General features: G+C 40.7%; 1 protein-coding gene across 1 annotated transcript in view; it reads right to left on the minus strand.

Annotated features, from left to right (window-relative positions):
- Nucleotides 1–1440: 1440 nt before the first annotated feature.
- The window catches only part of prr16 (proline rich 16), a 46950-nt gene continuing 32988 nt past the window's right edge, over nucleotides 1441–15402 (minus strand). The window contains exon 4 of the mRNA XM_088336163.1: nucleotides 1441–6694. The gene's annotated coding sequence lies outside the window, so the exon portion shown is untranslated. The remainder of the gene's footprint in view (nucleotides 6695–15402) is intronic.

Consider the following 15402-nt stretch of genomic DNA (forward strand, 5'->3'; position numbering starts at 1 on the left):
ATCCATCTATCGATCTAGATAGATAGATACTTTATTCATCCCCGTAGGGAAATTTACACTTCCAGCAGCATCCCCGTGTTGAAAACAAAACTATAACAAAGTAAAAGGAATATAAAACGTAAATACCCAATGTAACATGTTGATATAGAGTATTTAAATAGTGCTACATAAAATACACACTGTATTAAAATTGGGTAATATGCAATGTGGGGGTGTGGTTTAATATGGGCTTTTACTCCCCAGGGTGGGGTTAAAGAGCCTCACGGCATGAGGAAGAAATGATCTCCTCAGTCCTGTCGCTGAAGCTGCTCTTCTGTTTGTAGATGATGCTGTGTAGTGGATGTGATGAATTTCCATGTCCATTAGTTTAAAATATCAGTAAAATAAGTCAAACAAACATGGTAAGTTTAATGTTGTCGTTCCATTGGGAGATGATAGAATACTGTCAAATGTCAATGGGTTAAGGTATGTAATCGTGATTTTGTTTCTGGCGATTTTTCAAGTCAGAGTTTCACCCCGGAATCGTGATTGAAAACACATGTCCCAATTTCAAACCGATTGGGCCATCTCCGGTGGACAAATTGGAGCCGGACCCTAACATATTCTTCACCTCAAGGATGGCCAAAAATAAAAAAAATTAAAAAAAATTACGGATGCGTCAGCAACGGGACAGCTGAAGGTCCTTGATGAAACAGGGAGCCGAAGTGGCCGGAGGTTCTCCTCACAGCCGGGGCAGGAAGCCGAAGCGGTCAGGGACTCTCCATCCTTACTAACTTTATCCACGTTGAGTTGGTGCCGTGAACGACCACATAGCTTTATCCAAAGCAGACACTTGTCGCGATTTAAACATTGGAAATAGTAAAAAATATACACTATCGCCTAGTTTCTAGGAATACCTCGTATAAGGTCTGCACCCAATGCACAACGTTTGACAATTTAAAAGTTTAAAATGTAGGGAAAAAACACCCCGAAAAAAAAAAGAAAACTGACAAACTGTATTTCTATGGATGAGGGAATGTAATGAAAAGGATTGAACGATTTAAACCAGAGAACTATGGCTCGTTTTTTTGTTGAACAAAATGACCAGGAAAAAAGAAATTACTTCAAGTAATATTCCCATTCCTTCATTTTTTGAAATGTAAAAGGCTTCAAATCCCTTAAGCCAATTTTAAAACTCAACATATGAAAACATGAAATAAAGAATTCATGTTTTCATGTGCTAACACCTCGCAGCACAAAACACACTGAGTTGTATGTCCTACTTTGTATTCAAGATGATAAAATCCATATGTCATGATACGTTTAAAGTTTAGTAGACACTCAAAATAAGGAGAGAAGACATAAATTATTTTGAACTTGCAAGAACAGAGTAGAGAGCCCAAACCTCAGACAAGAGATTCCAAACTGAGTTCTTTCTTTTTATTAAATCTTCTAGGTTACAAAAGCAGATCTGCCCTAAAGAGAGTGAAATCAAAGAACAGCAACATGTTTGGCAGTTATGACAATGACAATAATCAGTTCCAGATAGTTAGTGCGTGATAATAGTCAAAATAACAAACTGGCATCCTATGCAATCTCTTTAGCTGGTGTCCAATATTTAAAACAGAATAAACTTATCATTCATATTTCATTTGGTGTATCTTTCGCTATACTGTATCTAGACTTCACCAGTCTTTTTCTGTGGACTGAAACCGTGAGTCTAAACTCACATTTGTAGAGCATGACACCAACTACAGTTAACAAGTGTAATTGACCCTCAGTTTTTGTTTCTTTCCCCTAGCATTATTTTGCTAAGGCAGAGGCCAGCAATCCACTGAAAAGAGGCCTCTGGCTGACTTTTGGGTCATGACCCACCAGTTGATTAACACTGCTTTAAAAGGACAGAGTAATATTTGACCACCAGAAGTCATTGTATTGTGTAGTGACACCAATAACAAGTGCTACAAAGCACAAGGAAGAATATCAAACGCAGAGACTCAAAATGATCAAACCGCACCATTTTTCCTTTTCTTTTCTTTGCTTAGCCTTTTGATTCTAGGTGGTACCCTTACCTAGAAGGGGGACAAACACATCAACTCCTTCGAAGTGAGCCATGTGTTTTGTAAAATAAATACAAATTTCTTGACACACAAGTATTTAAAATTTCAGTTCAGGTATTTTTGCCTATGATCCAAATTATTATCATTATTATTATTTTTAAAAATGAAGGTTCTAAATAGAGATGTCGGTGAAACTATAGCACAAACTGTTCTTCTTTTGCATGCTTAAACACTTATTTTCATTTTTGGATTAAACATATTTATTGATTAAAAACATGTGTGCATATGTTTTGTCCATATCAAAATTCTGTTTTGGTCATACCGCTGTTTAGGAAGTGAGTAGTGCTGTCCTGAGGCCTCAGGATAGTTTAGAGATAAGATTGGGCCTAAAAAAATCTGACCTGACCTGGTTAATAAAGCCCAACACAGCCTGAGCCCGACTAATTCACTTGATTTGAGGGAACGAGACCGAAGCAAACCCGAAATGTCATATTTTATCTGTGAGGACTCGGGAGGAAGAGCGGTGAGTGTGCCGCTGTGCGCGTTGACACTGGTTGCTCTGCACAAGAGGACGGGATCCATTACACGGATCCTCCACAAAGATAAAAGAGACAGATAACAATTGACGGGTGGATAATTAAGAAAAAAACTATGCGAGAGAGATGCCCGGCCTCAACTCGAACGTAATGATTGACATTTTGGCCCTCGGCTCAAGATCTTACCACTACTCCCAATGTTTGAATCTCAGTCTGATCATTTACAACTAAAAATGGCCTTTAATTGAATTCCTACAATCAGGAATAAAATTATCCCAGTAAATTTCCGATGTTTACCGCTTGGACATATTTTCAACCTGATACCATATACAGACGCTCCCATACTTACGAACATTCGAGTTGAAAAATGGTAGACACGAAAAATGAAAGTGGAATAAGAAAGCTTGATGCGGTTGAGAAAATGGTCGAAACACTTTTTTTCTGCCACTTTTAACCACTGAGGAGGACCTCTTGAAGCGCATCTTCCAAAATTAAGTTAAACTTAAGTTTATATATCTTTATAGAGCATATTCTTTTATCAAATGATTATGTTTTAGTACAAAACAATACAGGTTACTTATACAAGCCTTAGACATACTCATATAAACCTTAAACATAAAAAATATAGCACTGAAGCAACCTACAAACAAATTCAACTTACAAACGATCGTCCGGAATGTCTCTCGTTAGTAAGTAGGGGAGCGTCTGTACACGAAAACTTAAAATCCCAGAACTTTAGATTGTTATTCAAGTTCTGAATTGAACAAAAGTTAGAATGTTTGCCTTGATATGTTGCCCTGCATTGAAAAACAACATCTGTTGCAACGTTGAAAGTGAAAAGAGCAAAAACAGAGTAGAGTCTTGCAGCAAACTAAGAGCCAGCTTGAAATTTGTTCACACAATTCCACCATGTCTATAAAGAGTTGTAGCGCTCAGTTATTGACACCTCTCGGTGATCGGAACTTCGGAAGGTATATCAAAAATATCCTTTATTCAAATGTTAAAAGTCTGTTAGAAAAAGGCCTAAAATATAGCATGATATATCATAGAACATGCTCGTGTTTATTTGGATAGAAAGGAAAATTTGATGCAAATTAATACTTTCTTATCAAATTGTGTTTATAATAGTGATGCATGATAAATACGATGTCCGGACATGGCGTGTACTGACCAGACATCCCTTTTCCCTGACTTCAGTCCAACAAAGGGCAAGTAGTGCTCTCGAAGACACACAAACACACACTTTCAAGTAAACTCCACCTTCTGTCGAGTAAAATCACATCAGCTTCCACTGAGTTATCTAACCACCGTTTAATAGCTGTTTTAACCGAGGTACTGGGACAGATGCCCCCACAAAGCCATTGAGTTGAATATGAGTGTAAAATTGCAGCCCCAAAAAATGCATAGCACTAAGATGACGTTCCATCAGAATTAAGCACAAGAGCGCCCCGAGGGCTAGGTTCCTTCATATGGTGCCCAAACCACAAACCTGGGCATGGTAAATTACTGATATAGACACGTGTAGCTGAAAAAACTGTCTGGCTCCCTTGATTGCAGACTTTAAGCAAAGAAGCCCACAGGTATGGCAAACTGGGTGAAGTTCGAAATTAAAGGGCCGTTTTAGAAGTTCTGTTTAACGAAAACGACATTACCATTGCTCAGGGTTTAGAAAAGGATCAATATGGGTTTAATCTGAATAACCAGGATTGGTTGTTAGTTGACAACAATTGGAAAAATATCCACCCACTGTGTAAGATACCACAGGTTGCAGTATTAACATGATCGTCATGTTTAGACTACTTTGGCATATTCCTCTGTTCAGCTTTCCACAGAGTAAAAACAACACCACAGTAGCTCGGGAGATAATGTAACAACTTGGGATGCACTAAATTATTTTTGACTAAGAATGACCAAGCGGTTTCTTATCAGTGAAGCAAGCCTTGTGAAGCTGGTTTCCACGGGGGGAGATTTGAACAAGATGGATGCTACCATAAATTCCGGACAACAAAGCTCACCTGACTAAAAGCCGCATGCTTAAATTTAAGAATGAAACTCAATTTTGTCTTTGAACGAGCTGCACTATGTTTAAAGCTGCAGGCTTAACCCTTGGGGTTAGTAATAACTTTATCTACACTCGAGGTATTTTGACCATGGAATGTCCTTTCCAATTTTTGTTTTTACTGACCACTTGAAATGTTCAGGGGAACCCTAGCGCAAAAACAGACACTTTTTTTTTAACTTATGCCCACTATTGTTTTCCTCAATGCTTTTTCATTGATGATAACTCATCAAATACATCAAAAAGAAAATATATCTCAAAATAACTCCCAAGCTTTGAGCAGCCACTAAAGATAACTAATTTACATCAATTTCTGCCATTTTGAACCTGGTACACACTTGGCGCCAACCCCGTCGAAAATTTGGTATGGAATCCTTTGGCAACAGAATGTCAGCAGTTCCGTGCCCCTGCACACCTGACACCGTTTTCATTTGAGTCGTTTTCATTTCTGTTCAGAGTTGTTCACGTTACATGTTTTCAGATCATGTGATCATTGAAGGTAGCAATTACAAGGACAAGCACATATTTAGTATTGCGTCAAAAACAAATGGCTGCGTCAAATAAAATGTGAACCCTAAATTTCTAAACGACAGAGTCAGGGACACCAAACTGTGGAGAATAGTGCCAGATTGCAACACTGACCTGTCTTGTCTTATTGTCATTGGTGGTTGCCATGGTAATGGACTGGATTGCATTCATTGTTAGCGTTCCCCAAGGATTAAAAGAAAGACAATAAATTAAAGGATATTGATGCTGGTGATACGGAAAGAGAGAAATGTAGCATTTTTGGTAGATGCCTTCAATACATGTTAATATCAGATGTAAAAATTGAGGACTTGATTTTTGGGTAAAAAAGTTGAAATATTGTGAGTATGTTGTAAATATCGAATAAGGTACTGTCAAACCTTTCGTTTTGCTTCTTTTATGAATGTACAAGTACCATATATTTATATGAATGTTGGGAAAAACATGGACTAATTTCTCACCAAGTATGTCACCGTTGTGTTTTGTATTTATTGCGCATGCGTTGTGAAAAAGAGCAGCTTGCCGTTTTCCTTGGTGCTGACACAAAAGAAAAAAAACAAAATATGTTTTTAATGCTGCAGTTTATTTAACGTTACAAAAATCGTTTTGTTTATGTTTATGTATTTATCTATTTGTTTCTATTTCTGTTTATTGGCCAAGGATTTTATATTTTTGTTTGGCCAAAGGTTTTCAGGTAGGTGCATCCCTGCCAATAACTGATCACAGCTCATCTATTTTCTAAAGCTGAGCAATGATTGATTGTTATTTGAGCCCTGAGAAGGTACAATGTCATCAGTACGTTAAAGGGTCGCCCTTCTGAAGTGGATTAGAATAGTAGGATTTTACTTCTTAACTCCATTCATCCATTTGCCTCACCGCTTATCCTCACTGGAGTCATGGGGGAGCTGGAGCCCATCCCAGCTACCTTCGGTCAGTGGGCAGGGGACACCCTGAAATGGTTGCCAGCCAGTCGCAGGGCACACAGGAACAGACAGCTTACTCGCTCATTTACACCTAGGGACTATTTGGACTGGCCAGTTTACCTGACATGCATGTTTTGGGAATTTGGGAGGAAACTGGAGTGCCCAGAGGAAACCCACGCAGGCACGGGGAGAACATGAATATTCCGCATAGGGAGATTGCGCTAGCTGAAATTGAACCCTGGACCTCCGCACCGTGGGGTTGTGAGCTGGCCACCCAGCCGCCATGGCGCCCAACTTTTTAACTGATAATCTACAATATAATATTGATCAGGAACATGTTTTGTTTGGACACATCCTACATCATAATGTAAAGAAAACTGTTGGGATTTAGTCAGTTTAAATAAAGTTTTGTTGACTTTTTATAGAAACAGGCCACCTCCCCATTTTTGTTTCAATGTCCCTTGCGTCAGGGATGTGTTTTCTCTTTTGGTGCATAGAGTCCAAAGGCCGGATTTATATCCTGTTGGCAGAGTGCTGTCAAAAATAAGATAGATGCTCTTCTTTCACTTTCCAGCGTCCTTCTCAGTTGTTGCTGTAGGGTCTCGGAGGCACCTGCGACGGAAGGAAAGATAGCAAAGCCATTAGCAGGAACATCGGCGAGGGCCACTTGACTGAGTGGTCGCCGCGACAACAGTTTGCCTCGTGCGGACGAAAAGAAATGTCAAGGAGCTACAGTGCTACCTCTGCTTACAAATGTAGTACATACAAAAGTTTCAGGTTACAAATTACCGTAAATTCCGGACTATAAGCCGCTACTTTTTTCCCAAACGTTCAACCCTGTGGCTTATTCAGTGATCCAGCCAATTTATGTAATTTTTCTAACAGCCGCCAGCTTACAAAAGGTAAGATTTAGACCGGTGGAATATATGCGCCGAGGAAGACTGACAATTCTTAGCTTGTGCACAAATTAAATTAGCGTAGAAATATCCTCACCATGCAAATTGCAAAAAGAAAGGCACATGACGCAGCTTTCAAGCTAAATGTAATCGAGCAGTCCGATAAAGAAGGAAACAGAGCTACTGCACGTAAACTTTACTTTGCGAGCGTGTTGCTAGCGTGTTTTTGAATAAGGGAGCGTGGGACGACGTTTATATGACATAGTCTCTTTCCCATACTGGGGAAGACGACTTTGATGACGTCAGTTATAAGGAGGAAGATGAGGACGGTTTACCGTGATTACTACAAGTATGGCATGTTTTTTTAACAGAGCCATTTACTGTGTTGCGAGCGTGTTGCTAGTAGCGTTTTGCTACCCTTCACAGGCACGGTTTGGGATGAAAGTTATAATATTATCATTAAAGCTTTGAAAACTCTCTCGGTGTACCGTCTTTCTTTGTAAATATGTGTAACCATGTATAATTTTTATTTGCAACTGTATATTTTTGTAATGTATTTATTTTAGAGACTTATTCTGATATGTTTTCCAATGGGCGAATCAAAAAGAAGGGGCGAAAACAACGGGGGCTGACCGGGAGTGGAGTAAAGGTGAGACGTGTTTGTGGACGCAGTGGACAATAGTGGATATATATTTTTCCCACCCTTACCTTTGGAAATATAATTTTTTTTCCCTTGGATTGTTTTCAACGGGACCTGGACTATGCAGGTCTGTATCAAACCTTAAGTACCGGTATCATTTTCCGTTCATTTTGCCGGCTGTGGTTTTTGGACTGTGTACTTTATATTCAGTTATAATCGCGGGACTCAAAGTCGGGTTTGGGTTAAATTTGTGATAGTATTACATGTTTTAATGTGGGCGCATGCGGCTTATATACAGGTGCGCCTTGTGTAAGTACAAAAGCGGTTATCCTCTTAAAGTGTGGTGGGTGCGGCTTATAATCAGGTGCGCTCTATAGTCCGGAATTTACGGTACTTGAATAGGAAAATATTGCCTCTATTTACAAAGACATTTCAGGATACAAAGTCAAAAATATAGTAAAGTGCGTGCTGCTAAGGTATGAAAACACACACTTCCGTGCAGGAGTTCAGAAATGGCAAGAAGGAGGACGCAGCAATCATTCTATCAGCCCATATTAAAGATGTTCAGGCAAAATTCCATGAAGTGTCAGAATTTGTAGTAATGAATTACCCCGAAAAAGTGTTGACAGGTCGGGCTATCGCTCATTATAATGACGTTTGTCTCAAAATATCTGACGGAATGTAACAAGCTGGCAAAAGCACACTGTCGTGATTACCTAACTGGAGCCACCTGAGGTAATCAGCTGGTGTGCTGGAACGCGATTTCCTGATTGGTGGAAGCTTTCTACATAAGCTGTCAGCGTCCAGAGATGGAGGTTCGAGTGTACTCCTCGTTTCCCTGAGTGAGCCTCCAACATTCAAGGTACCACGACCCCTTTGTGTATTCCAAGTCTGATTCTCGTTGCCTGACCCTTGTCTGTTAAAAGTTTACGATCTACTCTTCCGTCCCGGCCACCGACTTACCTGCTACGTTACTCATCACGCGTTTTCACCACGGAGTTGCCATATCGTCCAAAGAGGCTTTCTTCTACCAAGAGACGACGTCCCAAGCCTGCTCCACCGAACCTTGTCCAAATAAATCCTTTAACTGACGCTATTGGATCCGAGTGCTTGTTCTGGTTCATGACACACACATCATTGGATCAGTTTTTCAAGAAACTCCAGGCAAAAAAAATGCTGAGGGCCAGTAAACAAAAAGGCAGGTTAAAATGTAAATGAATATTTTGTCCTTTATTCTCAGTTTTTTTTTTCGTTAGGTGCCAGTCGCTTAATGTTATTGTGCTGTAATCCAATATTAATATGTTTCTTACCTTTCCTTCCCCTTATCATTTTTAGGACAGATTATTTTAAATGAGAGGAGGTCTCTCTCCAACACAATTGGGACAGCACCAATTGACTGAACAGGAGGAAGAGATTGAGCAGGAGGAGTTATCGCCATGGTGTGCGATCGACCCTTTGATTTTTTTTCTTCTTCTTGGCAATGTTTTGCCGGGGCAAAGGCCCACGGCCCACTGAAAATATGTCAGCCACCTACTTTTTGGTCCGGTACCACCAGTTGAGAAACGCTACTCGAGACGGTTTTCACATTTTCAGAAAAAAGATTTTCTTCAAATTCTGCACTGCGCCATTTTGTGCAGTGTTTCAGGGTGGACGTAATAGACGACACCATGAGAATGTTAAAGGGTGAAGTGTGGAACTTCAACTGCAGCTACAGCGACCAGGTTTATTGGTGTCCTTCAACCGGTGGACTTACTGTAGCAAGCAAGGCGTCATGTGCAGTCATCTTCTTAAAACATGCCAAACAGTTGTTGTAGGACACTGGAGTTTCTGATTGGCTATTCTGTTTGATTTATGTGGGCTACGCTGGAAAGTAGTTCGAACTTGATGTTGAGGGGCATCCTGTTCTTTTAGCTGCGCATAAGCACCAATCTTTTATGAATTTAACTTGTCATCTCACAACGGGCTTCCTCTATGATGACTCCTTTCTGAATTTTCTGCATATTGCACGTTGAACAACAGTCCATGAATCATCCATCCATCCATTATCTGCACCGCTTATGCTCAGTAGGGTCGCAGGGAAGCTGGAGCCCATCACAGCCATTTTCGGGCTTGGGGAGAGGACACCCTCAACTGGTTGCCAGCCAGTCGCAGGGCACACGAAGACAACTCACTCGCTCATTTACACCTAAGGACAATTTGGACCGGCCAATTAACCTGGCATGCATGTTTTTGGAATGTGTGAGGAAACCGGAGGGCCCGGAGTAAACCCACACAAGCACGGGGAGAACATGCAAACTCCACAGAGGAAGATTCGATCTCATGACCTCAGAACTGTGCCACGGACGCGCTAACCGGTCAGCCGCAGTGATGCCGTCCATAAATTAGTTTTTGCAAATTCAAGCAAACAAAACTCCTTGTCTGGTTGAGTGAACACAATTAACGGGTCTGAAAAGAAATTGAAAATCAATAGTCTTTAAAAAAATCGAATGTAATCAGCTTTAAAACGGCCCAACTTTAATCTTACTACCATTTATAGTTAAGGAGATATGTGGACTTCAAATCTGCCCAAGTATTCTGGAATACCCCGTCTATTGTTCTTCTATTTTTTATACGCATATAGGCTCATTATGCAGTAGTGTAATCAAACATTTAAAGAGTGATTTATACAAACAAATGGACGGATAATGTTCTTTTTTAATAGTTTTAAATCAAGAACATTTAGTACGTTCATATTGAATAGGGGTTCCAACTGTACACAAAAGATGGACAATCAGTCCCACAAGTTATCTGAATGTTTACTTTGAAACGTAATCAACTTTTTAAGGTTTTTGTGAACCTTTAGGCTTTGATGGTTCCCTTCCAACGCTGTCTTTTTCAATCAAGCCTGTTCAATGTGATAAAAAGTAAACGACAAGCCCTTGGCGCATCACCATCGATGTCGAGCGAGAGACGTGGCGCTTAATTAACATTCACTGGCCAAGCATTAATGCCTATCTCACTCTTAAGCCCTTTATTTTGTTTTATTACCCAATCTTTGGGAGCAGCATGCATTTTCCAGGCTGATAAATTGGAGAAAACAGACAGAAGAGGTCTGGGGATTGTGAGGCGCTGTTTGACGAATGACAAATCAAACGCTACACTCTGATGCCAGTATTCGTTTTACAAGGATTTCTGAACAAGAACCCGATTGATTTTTAAGAGTGTCCAAGCCAAGACGTCAGAAAAACTCGGTAATGATCAGCTGTCAGTGCTCAAGGAAGAAGATTTTTAATTTCACAGACAAAACAAGAGCGAATGCAAAGTACACACATAGTAATACTTACCTGATTCAATTGCAGTCAGAAAAGGGTAAAGCCCATATTAATGAATGGTAAACTTGCAAACCTAAGTAAACCAGGTAGGTTTATTGATTAAATTAAGAATAGCTGTCAAGAAAACATATTTAAAGAGCGTCTGATAACATAGCAGGGATGTATTAACTTTTGGGGTTTTTGATAGTAATACAAATAATTTGGAGAGGTAGGCTGATTGTGATTGGTGGGTTGTTTGGACGCGTTCTAAGGGATGGGCAGGGCACCTGTATGATGCGGCAGGGGTAAACCAGTGAAAGCTGTCGGGCTCTGCTGTTGAACAGAAGAGTGTGTTCTGTCACCCTGACCCGAGTGACAAGGCCACCTTCTTGTGTTCTCCATCGACTACATATTTTTGGGGGGACTATGATGTTCAAGCAAGATGCCTACCAAGGGTTTATCCCAGTGCCTTATAGGCCCCCAACCCTAAATCACAGTGATACCTCTACCTACAAGCTGCTTGACACTTGAGAAATTTAAGATACGAGATGTCTTTCACACAAAAAGCTTGCCCAGGGAAAAATCCAAGTTACAAGAATATTCAGACTCTACCACTAGAGACCGCTCACTGCCAGTTTCAGCTTGTCCCAGGTAAGCCCTGCGCACACCTGGCAGAAATCACGTGGGTAATTTGGCATTGACGCCTTTGACAGAAATAAAGCGTGAATGAGGGCTGCATCAGGTAAAATGTAGTCCTATTCTTTAAGTCAACAGCACCAGGGAAACCAGACTTTGGAGAATAGTGCCTGATTACAACACAGACGTGATAAGTCGTAATTCTGTGTTATTTTCTTTTGTGGTTGCTCAACGCCATTGCCACAGCACCGTTTTCCTTTAAAAATTGCACCTGCACACCCATTGCCAGAAGCAAAATGACAATATCCAGTGGCGTTGTATGCGGTTGCTGCCAGTTGTTTGCCAGACTTTACAAATACAAAATTAAATTACAAGTGAAAATAATTATGGGTTTGAAAAATACATGTTAAAAAAGAAAATATGTAAGTGGATCCCCAAAACATGTAGACTACAGTTGTTGATTAGAAGAAACTGTAAATCTAAATGACATACGGAAATTCTAAATCCGTGTAAATGCTTTCCAGTCCAGTTATCCTCTCATATAAGATAAGCTACTAGTGATTATTAGGTGTCACACATACCCATGAGGTTATGAAATCAGTACCTAATTTACCCAAATGCTTACCATCAATGTCAGGACGAATGCTTTACAAAGGATTGCTTTCCTAAAACACAATCACTTATCTCAGTAATGAGTACTTTACCTTATTATCATTAAGAATACAGGAACTCTACTGAAATTACTTTTTGGTGTGTCACTACGTTATTCCACCACTAATTAAATGCAGATCATTCATTATTGTCCTCTGCTGAATACAGCATCACCCGTGTTCGATCAACCAATAACATTCTCTAAAGAGTGGGCATATTTATATTTACCTACAAAGTACAACTGGAGACAGTTACTGTCTCAAGCACAGAGTGCGAGAACGCTGAATTCCCCATCATTGAGATATTCTGCCTACCATATACAGTATATTTGAATCCAAGCTGAATTTCTAACTATAAAATTTTGAAATCAGGGTTTCAGTTTATATGCACACTTTTTGTTGTGTGTCACCAGAAGTGAATCACAAGCAGCATGAGGGGCGGGGGGCGTGGTTTAGACAGGAACAACTAACCAACGGGAAATACATGGGGTAAATGTGAGCACAGAATTTACAGTAAAAGTGTGTTGAGTTGTCTTCTTTTTTTTTTTTTTAGAAAATATTTTTTGCAATTTATTATGCCTTGGACAGTACCAAACAGAGAAGGATATCTTCGATTGGTTTGAAGCCCAGAAACAATATATAAAGTGGCTAAGTGTTCGTTTGCAAGCGCTGAACATTTCACGAGCCAAAAAGTATGAAAGGTCCACAGGTTGGTGTACACATTTTCTTCAATTTCTTTTATTATGTAGCTATTTTAGAGCAGTTGTAGGGGCTTGCTTCTGTACGAGTACATATGGTAATATGTAACTAGATAATAATAATGCATTTTATCTTGAAGCGTTTTCAGGATGCTGTACACAGAATAAGGATAGCAATATAATCTATCTACCGGTATCTATATACCCAAGTCATATCCCCCTACTAGGAGGTGGCTAGAGTCAAGAACTCACATTCACCGAACATTCATCTCAGTTGGCTCTTTCCAATCTGACACCAAACATTGAGCCCACAGCACAACAAGGGGTGAGTTGCTGTGCCATGCGACACTTCATCAGCAGAGAGACCTGACAGCATACACTGGTTTACCCCCTCCGCATCATATAAGTCAATATCAGTAATTCTTAACTATTCTTCCCCATTCACATCTATCCCTAGCACACACACTTGCATCCATTAAATTATCTGACCTCACATCCAGAGAATGGTTCGCCTCATCCATCTAACCATATTTAGGCCTTCTTCTCATTTAATATCCCACCACCTCTGCACTACAAACTCTTTAAGTCAAACGGCCTTTATCCATTCCTTTGATATGTCCAAACGATCTCGGAAAATTTTCATCAACGCTCAGGGCAAGCTGTCTCCCCACAGCAATTCTTTTAATTACTTCCTTATTACTTAACCCATTCAGTCATGTAATTCCACACATACTACGCAAACATCTGATGTAAAAAATGTAACCTAAATATGCTAATTTACTCTCAAACCCTAAGCCTCTGAGCCATCCATCACTGTTGGTACCACCACACCTTCATACAAACCTGACAAATATAAAAAATAAAAACAAATTAGTTAAGAAAAAAAGTTTTGAGAGTCTGGATTGGAAGATGGACAGGGTAGCAGAGGTCAGGTGGTAGTGAGAGGCGAAGACGGTTGATGGAGGCAAAAGTGAAAGTAAGCTGACCGGGCGATGTTATAAATATGAGAGTGAAAGGAGCGAGTACTTTCAAGGATGACACCCAGACTCTTTCCCTGAGTGGAGGGAAAGACAAAAGAGTTGTCGATGGAGAAGCAGAAGGTGTCAACTTTAGACAGGGTGGATTTGGTGCTAATAAGAAATTAAGTCTTATTGCTTTTTAATTTTAAAGTTGGCGTTGAACAATGATTTTACTTCAGAAAGGCAGGAGGTCAGTGAGGAGAATAGAAGTGTGGAATTGGGTTTTCAGGAAATGTAGAGTACTGAGTAGAAGGACTTGCATTGAATAAACTGAGTGTGGTCAGTGAGGTAGGAATGGAACCATTGGAGGGGGGTGTGGGTGATTCCAATTGAGGAGAGTCTACTGAGGAGAATGGGGGTAAAAATGGTAACAAACGGATAATTGGGCAAAAGTTACTTTTAGAGTAATGTACTACTTTTTAGTGTCAGAAATCTATAGGGTACCTGACTACACTTTTTAAATGAAGTAACTAGTAACTGTAACTAATTACTGTTTCTCAGTAAGGAGCCCTACACCACCTCTGATGTCAAAGCAAGGACCCTCTTGATAAGTGTCATACATAAGTGTCATGATTTGCCCATTGCCCGCTCGTTTGGCTTTAGCTGCTGCTTGTTTCCTGATTGGTTCCCCTTCTATTTAATCTCAGTACTCTCATTCACTCCTGGTCAGTCAGTCAGCGAACTTTCGCACATGCAAGGCAAGCACTTTTTGACTCTGGCTCCCGTCTGTCCCGTCCTATCCTGTATCCTGCTCCTCTGCCCCTGGCTTCCCAATTGTCTCCGGCTACCTGACTTTCCTTCCTCCGACCACGCTCCGATCTCCCGTCCCAGCTGCCCGACTTGTTCCCATCCACCGACCACACTCCGATCTCCCGTCCCGGCTGCCCATCTTGTTTCCGCCCACCGACCACGCTCCGATCTCCCGTCCCGGCCGCTCGACTCATTTCTCCCCTCCGATCACGCACTGATCTTGTGGGTTTCCTGCTTCTCCTGCCCAGCGATCACCGAATCGCTGGCATTTATTTTCCCGCGCCTGACTTCTCCGCTTCCGCAATAAAGCTTGGTGTGAAACGTTATGCGTTTGGGTCTACCGACTATTCTGGCTTTGAAAATAAGACTGAATCGGTTGTTTGTACCAGTCAATCTTTTGTCCGCTGTCTATCAATATTCAAGCATTTTCAAGCCATTTTTCTTTCCGGCAGTCGCTTAACTGGGAGGACACGGAGTTGGCGGCATAATGTTCTCGTTAATTATGGAGGCAGCAGGTCTAATCATTTGCCCAATTAGCTTTTACACATAATCACTTCACTCCATCGCAAAGTGAAAACACACGGCGCTGCTGTGTCATTTATCAGCGGAAGCGTAATGAGCGAGAGGCTCCAGCCGTAATTTAGGGTTATGGAGTAAGACAAACAAGCGCGACGGGCTCGTTTGAAGGATGTCGTTTGAATTGCTGCCAGAAGCTTTGCCGTGTGGTGTACGGGTGGAGCG

Source organism: Urocampus carinirostris, chromosome 5 (genome assembly GCF_059441175.1).
Source record: "Urocampus carinirostris isolate Australia breed hairy pipefish chromosome 5, RoL_Ucar_1.0, whole genome shotgun sequence".
NCBI lineage: Eukaryota > Metazoa > Chordata > Actinopteri > Syngnathiformes > Syngnathidae > Urocampus > Urocampus carinirostris.